The following is a 12,447-nucleotide window of genomic DNA, read 5'->3' as shown; positions in this document are numbered from 1 at the left end:
CGTGGCTCAAGAAAGATATCAAATGAATTTTTATTGCCAAACTCAGCCTCTATGCAGAATTGCCTTTAGTTTTCTGTTGAGCTTTACCAGGTTGTGCTTGTACTTAAGAGGAGCTCAATAGGGTGTTTATTGAAGATAATTTCACGCAAGATCCGTTGAGTACTTTTATAACTTACTTCTTGGAGTTTCCATCATCAATTGGTTTCATAATCAACTCTCACGTGAGCTGTGCTCTGACATTTGACAGTTTTGTTAAAGCGTACCCTTTCCGATATCGTTTTTTATAGGTTTTTCATGCACCGCAGCATTTGACAACACCCTGGAGTATTTACACTCGCAAGGACGCTTAAATTGCGTGACAATTACAATGGGAGTCCAATATATATTAGTGGTGCTGCCACGTTTTTGACGACAAAAATATTTTTCAGAGCGTGCGGTGTCCCTGCTCTACGTGGAACATCGATCCTCATCGATCGATCGCCATCGATCAGAACATCGCCCCGATGTAGGAAGTTAATACAAGCCAACAAGTGAAACTGCTAAGAGGGGATACTACCTCCGGCGGTCCCATGTATTCTTCATGGGCGAAACAATGCGATGTTTTGCTGCTAATACTGAACCGATTGGAACAAAAATGGCAGTGTTCGATAGATTTTCGAATTTCAAACAATTCGTATTGAAGATATTTGCATTTTTTTCAGGTATTTCTAAAATCATTTCGAGAGCTGCAAAAAGTTTGTAAGTTAGGTCGCTTTTGGAAGTTTTTAGCTTGTTTACTGTAGCACGTACGTGAAATGTAATCAGCAGCATTTACACGGAATTCTCACTTGCATATCTTGATGTCAGTGCCATGTCTGTCCATGCCTCCAGTTCACAACTTGATATCATTCCGCGGAATGCAGTCACTGTTCTGGCACCATATCCCAGAAGGGGTTTCCTCGGCAGCGGAAGCGCCAAATTGAGGTCGTGAAACCTCTCTCAGAAAATCCGCGGTAGGTCGATTGGTCGTACGCGGTAGGTCGATAAAAGGTAGGTTGTTGTAAAATAATGGTAAAGCCTTGAGAATAGGAAGAATAGGCGGTATAAAGACCAGGAAAGCTTTGCTACAGGGCCTGCCGATGGACATACACAAGGTTCGTCTCGCATCGCATGCAGGTAAAAAAGCATGGTAGAGTTGGGGGAGGTGAGGCATAGAGAGACGGAGCGGTGTTATCATTTGCTCTCCCCATGTGTTGTAACTGAAAGGCGGTTTTCGTTTTTTTATTAATGATATAATATCAAAGAGCCGAAGACTCAATTATGGCGGGGCCGAAAAATGAGGAATTCTAAGAGGATATCTGCGAAATAAATAGTTTAAGAATAAAACATTGAGAAAGAATCCAGGTAGACATTCACTTTTTAAAATAACTTTTTCAAAAGAAGCTCTTTCTCTATCCACAGCTACAAGATCAGTACACGAGAGATTGTGCCAAAAAGCGCCAGGCGCTGGACAAGATCATACAACGTTATTTTAAATGCATAAAAGGCGTTTTGCACATTAATTCGCAATACCTCTCCAGAGCGCAACGTTGTGGAACTGCCTTATGTAGCCGATGTAACTTTTCGACTATATAATTTTCATTGCTTGGTGGCTTCTGGCTTTCGATAGTTCGGTCTTCCGAGTTCTCGGTCTTTTTATTTTTCACCCTACAGAGTGAAATATGTAGCCTCACACACAAACATGACGTTTGACTAATGTCCTAGATGAATATCTCATAAAATGCTCGTAAGTGTCCAGGTTCGGTTGGGTCCAGGAAAAAACGTTCCCCAAAAATTATCCCGGCAAGAAATGTTCCCGAAAAAAAAAACGTTCCCTGAAGAAGTGTACCCGGGAAAAAATGTCACCTGAGGAATATCCGCTTTTGCAACGCGTGCACAGGTAGACTTCGGACTTCGCCTTTTACTAGGACATTGTGCATATTTGAATTTTCGGAACACCGAAGCGAGTAATCGTGTGTTCTGTTTCATTTTCGAATCATATATGAAATCCAATGCTCGAATTCCGAATCGAATTGATGTTTCTTCCAAACTGAACATACTATAATAGTATCGAAGCTGCATACGTAAGGCCGGGACAGGGAGGGGATAAAAACAGAGCGTGCGCGATATCAGCTATGTAACTGTGCATACACGCCGTACATGTTTGTATTCCAACATACGCTGCATATGTATGCAGTATGGTTATTCAAGGAGTCGCTTGATTTATTCGTATTCAATTGGGTGTAAGAAAAAATAGTCGCGGAAAAAATGGTTCGTGGTTGTGCGGGCGGAAAAATGGTCCCGCAGGCGACTGCGCGGCCAAAATACAGGGGTACAGTTGTGGATAGATGATGAAACACATCAACAGTCGACGGAGTGTTATCATTCGCTCTCCTCACTTGTTGGGATAGTTGGGAGACGTGGGTGTGCGCCCATTTCATCGAACGTCGTTTGGTCGAATGCCGTCCGATCCAAAGCGGTTTGATCGACGCCGTTTGTTCGAAAGACGTTTGTTGGGAGGGAGTTCTAAGCTCCGTGGAGTGCGTCGTAAGCACCTATTTTTCTGTAACTTTTGATTCGAGGATACGCGGCAGGCAATCAGTTTCCCATGCTTTTTCATTTATTTTATTGATTTGTTCAGCCGAAGAGGGGAGATCACTGGTCATTTGAAGTCCTTTGCCTTTTACAAACAACACAGCTGAACAGAACAGTGGGGAAGTATCTGACGAACTACACATATTGAAAGTGGCCTCACGTTGCGAGCAGCCGACAGCATGTGCTTCTTCTGGGCACGGGAATAGCTCGGGACTCACATCTAATTTTTGTCTTTTACAAATCAATCAATCAAAACATTACTTCCGCCTTATTTAGGGTAAGCATCTGTATTCTCGGATCCTTGCACGTCCACGCTATCCAAGAAAAAAAAGAAAAGAAAGAAAGACAAATGCAAAGGTCTGCTGCACGGCTTATCTTGTCTAGGTTTCGAAGGATTTATCCGGTTAATGTTTGTTGCAACAAATAAATTTAGATACTTGCACGCTGACGCAAAGTGAAAACACTAATCCTGCATAGTCACTAAAATACAAGCATTCCGTCATAAATACATTCCGTCTGCATAATATCCTAGCGTGAGAAATGAGCACCAAAGACAAAGCAGCAGGTGAATATAAATAAGCCAGGTCACACGAAATATAACATTTGGACTTTGCGCAGAGTCGAGAAAGTCAGACGAGCTAAGATAACAACACCAAGATATCATCAGATGCAGTCGACAAAGGGACGAAACGGAAGAATTGGCGTTTGTGGGGGCCCTCTTCTTTCTTTCATTTTTTTTTTTTTTTGTAGTTGAATTGACCTTGGCAAGCCAAACATCACGTGAGATCCCTGCATTTCAATAGTCAAGCAGGTCACACGTGTTTATGGGACTACGCAATCCTGCGGAGGATTGAGTTATTTGTACACTCTAAGAAAAAACGGGATTTGCGAGGCGTCAAATGCGCACCTGACCCCCTTTCGCAGTTTCTCCGGCAACGACTCCCCCCTACCTTCTCGCGCACCTTCGAGCAGAATCTGCCGCCTGCGAGAAGAGGAGGAGAGTGGACCCGTGGAGCCGCCAACAGTGCCCTCAAAACGTAAGACTGCGTGAAACAGCTGCTCGCACGCAGTAAAACGCATAGGTGAAAAGTTTGCTGTGCTAATGTGCCATGTACAAACAATGATTGTGCACCTCTTAGACAATGGAAAAGTAACACGAAAAAGTGAAAACATACATATACACGCATAATTCGCCTCCCCACTCATATTCGAGGCTCCGGGTCCGGGATTTGCCACTCCACAGTTCCGGTCTCGTCAACGGATTCGAAACACGCAGAAACACGCGATGGTGCTTGCACATGGTATTATAGTTTTCTAGCTTTTCGTTCATCATTTTCGCGGGACGTTTGCGTGAGGATAGCACGAGTGTCACTGTGTTTGTGAAATACGAGTCCTCGACGAAGCGAAATCTCAGTGGGAGGCGATCACCGTGCAGATGACGTGAAGGAGGCATTACGGGGCTCAAGCTTTCGATAGCGTAATGGACAAACTGCTGATGCAGGTAAATGAATCTCTGATTTCGTTGTATTGCATGCGGTTTCTGCGCATTGTGCGGTTTGCACAATGAATACAGGGACAGTTGTGCTGTGCGAGGAAGAGTGTGCGTCTAAGGGATTACGCTTTATGTTTGATGTGCTTTTGGAATGCTTTGTCGTTGAAGATACGTGATAACGAGCTGTGTGGCGTTCGCCACCCGCACAAAAGTGCACGTACACGTCGACCGTACAAACGCACAGGTTTAAAATATATTGAAACACTGTCGCGTCTGCCTGCATGTTGCTGTGTCATTGAGCATACAAATCAGTTGTTTTTTCTCCCCCCGTTTTTCGAATGTGCTTGTCTGCCTTTGGTCTGCCTTTCCATTATTCAGGTGAAAGGCAGAGTGGTAGGATAATTTGCGCAGTTCAACTCAGGACGGAATTTTCACATAATGTCCGATTTTTATATAATCCAGTTGCTTGAATAGCAAAATATTAATGTGAAAATTAAGTGATTCATCACGTTCACAGATTCGCGCCCAGAATATGACTTGGGCGTTATGTGCTACTACAAACCCGCACAGAGTACCTCAACGTATAGAATATCACCAGGTACAATATAGAGATAGATAGAAGAGAGATATGATATTTCTCCAATATTGAACACATGTCGAGAAAATGCAGGCAAGCTTCCCCCTCGACTTCACAGCATGTGTGTATCTCACTCTGGTGTATTTCATGGAAGTGATACATGACAGTACTACTTTACTACTTAGAATGGCGCCTGCATCCCTGCAGCTGCCGCACATCTCCTCCCGTATCCCTGCACCTCTTTTTCCTGAGATGGTTGAACCCCCTGCTGTTCCCACGGTCAGCATTTTATGCTTGTATTATTGTATTTATCCTTTGCATAATTTGGCGTATGACCCTCATGGCAGTGGATACAGCTATGTTATGATTTTGTGCACGTTTTGTTCGTATGGAAGGCTTTTCTTTTGTGTGTGTGTGAAGCATGCATCTCTGCTAAGTATACAGTTTCATGTGAGCTGTACTTCAGAACACCGCGTCAAGTCAGATTGCGTATTATCTCTTCATGCATTAAGTATCTGTCTTTTTCCAGCTCCTTGCCTTTGAAATGGAGGCGCAGCAACCGCGTAGCAACACCCATACATGGGAGGAGGGAGCTGGAGCCGTGGTTTCGTTGCAGTTGATCTTGGCACCCGCTTTGCAAAACTTAAATGCATATGCAATCCTCACCTCATCATTTTCTACTGTAGCTGTTCAGATAGTTCTTCGGTACACCATGCGAATACCTGGTTCTCCCCAGTGGTTATTTATGAAGTTGTCTGCACCTTCTGCTGTGGTTATTTATGGAGTTGTCTGCTGGTCAGAAAGCAGTGGCTCTGTGTTGAAGGTATGATACTGCATTTATTGTGTAAATTACAGGAGTGTCCCTTCAGAATATTTAGTCGCCATTGTAATTTGCCCATCGCATTAGGTGCCCTGGTCAGTGCTATGTTCCGCTTCCTGCCACCACTGCTGAGAAAGAAGCCAGGTGGAGTCATCAAGAAGTTGGTAAGCAGTGTTCTTTGTGCTGTAGATCTATTTTGCTGAGGAGGGGTGGGTGGGTCTCCAAGATATGTGGAGTATTTATACACCTATCTGAGCCATTGTGCAACCTCTGTCATAATGAACATGAAGGCGCATACAAAGATTATGCGCAAACATGCATACATTAGGTTAATATAGAGGGTTTTACTGAATACATATATTTGTTTGCAGATAAAGATAAAATTATTTATTCTAGGTAGATTCTATCACTAACCCTAGGTTACCGGCATTGGACCCTACAACTGGAGCCGTATACGATATCAGAGTTAGCTCAATGTTTGAATTATTCATTTTAGGAGTAGCTATAGTTTGGCTAGAATTGGAGCACCTAATTAGGCTCACTGCAGTTAATATGCACCCTGGGAGGTCACGCTAGAAGTTTGTTCGTGCTGCAGGGCTCATTTATGTTTTAATATGTAGCACATATACAGGGTGCTTCATGTAACGCGATAAAACAATTGGAACTGGCGATGTAGGCGCTGGAGCACTGCGGAACTTTCGGTAATTACCAGTTCTGGAAACATCTGCCACCATAGAGGAAGGCATTGGACAGTTTTTAATTGCGGGAAATTGATTTTAGTCAATTGAACTTCGAAAATAGCCACGCAGCCTCACTTTCTTTTTACAGCAATACGAAGTCCTCCACGGATAAGCGCCCTAGAGGTCCAACGAAAACTATGCGCAGTATTGCAACTCAAAATCGTCGAAAAAAACAAGTAAAAATTGCGCTTTAACCACGCCTGCTTGATTTTTACGAAGAAGCATGCGTTTATCGTTGGTTTAGGGTGAAATGCCCCCAACTACATTTGTTGTGCATGCTGTGTGGTCAGACAGGTGTTGGATTCTTTGTGATACGACGGTTGTCCCCAGCATCGAGGTCGATGAGGGGTACAGAAAGGTAAAACAAGAGTGGGTTACTTACTCGTCTCCCCGCGTCTTCGATGCGCTTTTCTTTTCGGCAATTGAGCAGCCGGGGATAAAGCAGAAGTTTTACTATCATTCCCAGAAATGCGGGACATGGTTTCTTAAAGTTGGCTTGACCGGCGTACTCGCTGCCCACCATTGAAGCAATGCACTTCATCTGGTTTTGTTAGAATATCTGTTGACGCTGAGCTTTGGAAAGAAATGTCCACACATCGGTGTTGCTGTGAGAGGCCTTTCGATGGTGCACTAGTGGAATGGAAGCGCAAGAGCGTCACAGTTTTGTTCCTGGAGGACTTATTTTCGCCGTGTTGGCTTCATGGCATAATGTACTGGTGTGCTATTTTGTGGCACTTGGCCAAAAAAATGGGTTCTCCAGAAAATGTGCATGTTGGGCATGAAAGTTGAATTTGTTTTGTACAATTTGCAGCTTTGTGCGCAGCTGTTTGACGCTCCAATTTTGTTCCCACGACCAAAGAAGTGTTGACAAGCTCGATGTGGCTTCCGAAGCTTCTGTATCTTAATTCCTGAGGGCAGTAGGTACGGTTAGTGTTGGCTCAGTGGTAAAGATGTTGGTGACTGCTTTCGATAGCCGTGTTTTGATCTGCGCTCGACTCGGTTGCTCGGTTTTCTTGTTTCGGTTTCTCTTTCTTTTTTCGTTTTTTTTTTCTTTTTCTAGAGGTAGTTCTGAGAGTAACCGCAAGGCGAGAGCGTCACAGTTTTGGCTTAATGCCGTACTGGATCTATATCATACTGCATGGTGTTCGGTTTGATTTAGTTGCCCTAATGCTGTGCGATCGCCTGTGCACTTAATAGTGTGGCACTGTGAATAGCAGATGACTTTCCCTTGCACTCCGACTTACTTCACCATTATAAAAATACTTGTTTTGCACTATACCACTTGTGTTTGTTGTAATGTAGATTACTATCAATCATTTAACATAAATTTTGAACTTATGGTTTAAACGTCCTTTCTTTCCTGCGAACTCGAAATCGATGTGGCGATGGAACCGCTTATGCGGGTCAACTTTGACGCGCTCTAATGGTAAGGATATTTAAGGTGAAGTTATTACCACGCGTGTTTGTTGTAGCGTTGATACATGTAAGACATTTACCATAAGTTTCGGGCCTGTAGCTTAAACGTCCTTTGTTCCCTATCAAGGCGAAACTCTTCAAATTTTCATTGATAGAGGTCGACCTGACACGGAATCGTCGTCCGGGCCAGCTTTAACTCGCTCTATTGGGGAAACTAATTAAAATGCACAAAACGTCACGCGTGTTTGTTGTAGTGTGGATGTTTGTCAATAATTTACCATAAATTTCGCACTTATTGCTTAAACGTCCTTTCTTGCCTGCGAACTCGAAATCGGTGTGACGACGGAACCGCTTATGCGGGTCAACTTTGACGCGCTCTAATGGTAAGGATATTTAAGGTGAAGGTATTACCACGCGTGTTTGTTGTAGCGTTGATACATGTAAGACATTTACCATAAGTTTCGGGCCTGTAGCTTAAACGTCCTTTGTTCCCTATCAAGGCGAAACTCTTCAAATTTTCATTCATAGAGGTCGACCTGACACGGAATCGTCGTCCGGGCCAGCTTTAACTCGCTCTATTGGGGAAGCTAATTAAAATGCACAAAACGTCACGCGTGTTTGTTGTAGTGTGGATGTTTGTCAATAATTTACCATAAATTTCGCACTTATTGCTTAAACGTCCTTTCTTGCCTGCGAACTCGAAATCGGTGTGACGACGGAACCGCTTATGCGGGTCAACTTTGACGCGCTCTAATGGTAAGGGTATTTAAGGTGAAGGTATTACCACGCGTGTTTGTGTTAGCGTTGATACATGTAAAACATATACAATAAGTTTCAGACCTGTAGCTTAAACGTCATTTGTTCCCTATCAAGGCGAAACTCTTCAAATTTTCATTCATAGAGGTCGACCTGACACGGAATCGTTGTGCGGGCAGCTTTAACGCGCTCTATTGGTGAACTATTTCAAATGCACAAAGTGTCACGCGTGTTTGTTGTAGTGTGGATGTTTGTCAATCATTTAACATAAATTTCGGACTTATGGCTTGAACGTTCTTTCTTGCCTGCGAACTCGAGGTCGATGTGACGACGGAACCGCTTATGCGGGTCAACTTTGACGCGCTCTAATGGTAAGGGTATTTGAGGTGAAGGTATTACCACGCGTGTTTGTTGTAGCGTTGATACATTTGAAACATTTACCAAAAATTCCGGACCTGTAGCTTAAACGTCCTTTGTTCCCTATCAAGGCGAAACTCTTCAAACTTTCTTTGATAGAGGTCTACCCGACGCGGAATCGTCGTGCGGGCCAGCTTTAACGCGCTCTATTGGTGAAACTAATTAAAATGCACAAAGTGTCACGCGTGTTTGTTGTAGTGTGGATGTTTGTCACTCATTTAACATAAATTTTGGACTTATGGCTTAAACGTCCTTTCTTGCCTGCGAAATCGAAATCGATGTGACGACGGAACCACTTATGCCGGTCAACTTTGACGCGCTCTAATGTAAGGGTATTTAAGGTGAAGGTATTACCACGCGTGTTTGTTGTAGTGTGGATGTTTGTCAATCATTTAACATAAATTTCGGACTTATGGTTTAAACCTCCTTTCTTGCCTGCGAAATCGAAATCGATGTGACGACGCAACCGCTTATGCGGGTCAACTTTGACGCGCTCTAATGGTAAGGGTATTTAAGATGAAGGAATTACCAGGCGTGTTTGTTGTAGTGTAGATACATGTAAAACATTTACCATAAATTTCGGACCTAAAGCGTAAACGTCCTTTGTTCCCTATCAAGGCGAAACTCTTCAAATTTTCATTCATAGAGGTCGACCTGACAGGAATCGTCGTGCGGGCCAGCTTTAACGCGCTCTATTGGTGAAACTAATTAAAATGCACAAAGTGTCACGCGTGTTTGTTGTAGTGTGGATGTTTGTCAATCATTTAACATCAACTTCGGACTTATGGCTTAAACGTCCTTTCTTGCCTGCGAAATCGAAATCGATGTGACGACGCAACCGCTTATGCGGGTCAACTTTGACGCCCTCTAATGGTAAGGGTATTTAAGGTGAAGGAATTACCAGGCGTGTTTGTTGTAGTGTTGATACATGTAAAACATTCACCATAAATTTCGGACCTGTAGCTTAAACGTCCTTTGTTCCCTATCAATGCGAAACTCTTCAAATTTTCATTGATAGAGGTCTACCTGACACGGAATCGTCGTGCGTGCCAGCTTTAACGCGCTCTATTGGTGAAACTAATTAAAATGCACAAAGTGTCACGCGTGTTTGTTGTAGTGTGGATATTTGTCAATCATTTAACTTAAATTTCGGACTTATGGCTTAAACGTCCGTTCTCGCCTGCGAACTCGAGGTCGACGTGACGATGGAACCGCTTATGCGGATCAACTTTGACGCGCTCTAATGGTAAGGGTATTTGAGGTGAAGGTATTACCACGCGTGTTTGTTGTAGCGTTGATACATTTAAAACATTTACCAAAAATTCCGGACCTGTAGCTTAAACGTCCTTTGTTCCCTATCAAGGCGAAACTCTTCAAATTTTCTTTGATAGAGGTCTACCCGACGCGGAATCGTCGTGCGGGCCAGCTTTAACGCGCTCTATTGGTGAAACTAATTAAAATGCACAAAGTGTCACGCGTGTTTGTTGTAGTGTGGATATTTGCCAATCATTTAACTTAAATTTCAGACTTATGGCTTAAACGTCCTTTCTTGCGTGCGAACTCGAGGTCGATGTGAGGACGGAACCGCTTATGCGGGTCAACTTTGACGCGCTCTAATGGTAAGGGAATTTGAGGTGAAGGTATTACCACGCGTGTTTGTTGTAGCGTTGATACATGTAAAACATTTACCATAAGTTTCGGACCTGTAGCTTACACGTCCTTTGTTTCCTATCAAGGCGAACTCTTCAAATTTTCATTCATAGAGGTCTACCCGACGCGGAATCGTCGTGCGGGCCAGCTTTAACGCGCTCTATTGGTGAAACTAATTAAAATGCACAAAGTGTCACGCGTGTTTGTTGTACTGTGGATGTTTGTCAATCATTTAACATAAATTTCGGACTGATGGCTTGAACGTCCTTTCTTGCCTGCGAACTCGAGGTCGATGTCACGACGGAACCGCTCATGCGGGCCAACTTTGACACGCTCTAATGGTAAGGGTATTTGAGGTGAAGGTATTACCACGAGTGTTTGTTGTAGCGTTGATACATTTAAAACATTTACCATAATTTTCGGACCTAAAGCTTAAACGTCCTTTGTTCCCTATCAAGGCGAAACTCTTCAAATTTTCATTCATAGAGGTCGACCTGACACGGAATCGTCGTGCGTGCCAGCTTTAACGCGCTCTATTGGTGAAACTAATTAAAATGCACAAAGTGTCACGCGTGTTTGTTGTAGTGTGGATATTTGGCAATCATTTAACTTAAATTTCGGACTTATGGCTTAAACGTCCTTTCTCGCCTGCGAACTCGAGGTCGATGTGACGATGGAACCGCTTATGCGGATCAACTTTGACGCGCTCTAATGGTAAGGGTATTTGAGGTGAAGGTATTACCACGCGTGTTTGTTGTAGCGTTGATACATTTAAAACATTTACCAAAAATTCCGGACCTGTAGCTTAAACGTCATTTGTTCCCTATCAAGGCGCAACTCTTCAAATTTTCTTTGATAGAGGTCTACCCGACGCGGAATCGTCGTGCGGGCCGGCTTTAACGCGCTCTATTGGTGAAACTAATTAAAATGCACAAAGTGTCACGCGTGTTTGTTGTAGTGTGGATATTTGTCAATCATTTAACTTAAATTTCGGACTTATGGCTTAAACGTCCTTTCTTGCCTGCGAACTCGAGGTCGATGTGAGGACGGAACCGCTTATGCGGGTCAACTTTGACGCGCTCTAATGGTAATGGTATTTGAGGTGAAGGTATTACCACGCGTGTTTGTTGTAGCGTTGATACATGTAAACCCTTTACCATAAGTTTCGGACCTGCAGCTCAAACGTCCTTTGTTCCCTATCAAGGCGAACTCTTCAAATTTTCATTCATAGAGGTCTACCCGACGCGGAATCGTCGTGCGGGCCAGCTTTAACGCGCTCTATTGGTGAAACTAATTAAAATGCACAAAGTGTCACGCGTGTTAGTTGTACTGTGGATGTTTGTCAACCATTTAAAATAAATTTCGGACTGATGGCTTGAACGTCCTTTCTTGCCAGCGAACTCGAGGTGGATGTCACGACGGAACCGCTCATGCGGGCCAACTTTGACACGCTCTAATGGTAAGGGTATTTGAGGTGAAGGTATTACCACGCGTGTTTGTTGTAGCGTTGATACATTTAAAACATTTACCATAAATTTCGGACCTATAGCTTAAACGTCCTTTGTTCCCTATCAAGGCCAAACTCTTCAAATTTTCTTTGATAGAGGTCGACCTGACACGGAATCGTCGTGCGGGCCAGCTTTAACGCGCTCTATTGGTGAAACTAATTAAAATGCACAAAGTGTCACGCGTGTTTGTTGTAGTGTGGATGTTTGTCAATCATTTAACTTAAATTTCAGACTTATGGCTTAAACGTCCTTTCTTGCCTGCGAACTCGAGGTCGATGTGAGGACGGAACCGCTTATGCGGGTCAACTTTGACGCGCTCTAATGGTAAGGGAATTTGAGGTGAAGGTATTACCACGCGTGTTTGTTGTAGTGTTGATACATGTAAAACATTTACCATAAATTTCGGACCTAAAGCTTAAACGTCCTTTGTTCCCTATCAAGGCGAAACTCTTCAAATT

The 12,447-nt window shown here is 43.4% G+C and overlaps 1 protein-coding gene and 1 long non-coding RNA gene across 2 annotated transcripts in view; one reads left to right on the top strand and one right to left on the bottom strand.

Annotated features, from left to right (window-relative positions):
• Nucleotides 1-12,447, bottom strand: part of LOC135378997 (uncharacterized) — a 355,209-nt gene that overhangs the window by 56,990 nt on the left and 285,772 nt on the right. The gene's annotated exons all lie outside the window — the stretch shown is intronic.
• Nucleotides 4,604-11,935, top strand: LOC135378999 (uncharacterized). The gene is made up of 3 exons (XR_010418664.1): nt 4,604-5,505; nt 5,590-5,666; nt 11,878-11,935. It is a non-coding gene; the product is annotated as an uncharacterized LOC135378999 (long non-coding RNA).

Source organism: Ornithodoros turicata, chromosome 1 (assembly GCF_037126465.1).
Source record: "Ornithodoros turicata isolate Travis chromosome 1, ASM3712646v1, whole genome shotgun sequence".
In the NCBI taxonomy this organism is placed as follows: Eukaryota; Metazoa; Arthropoda; class Arachnida; order Ixodida; family Argasidae; genus Ornithodoros; species Ornithodoros turicata.
This window is presented reverse-complemented; position numbering and strand designations above follow the sequence as displayed.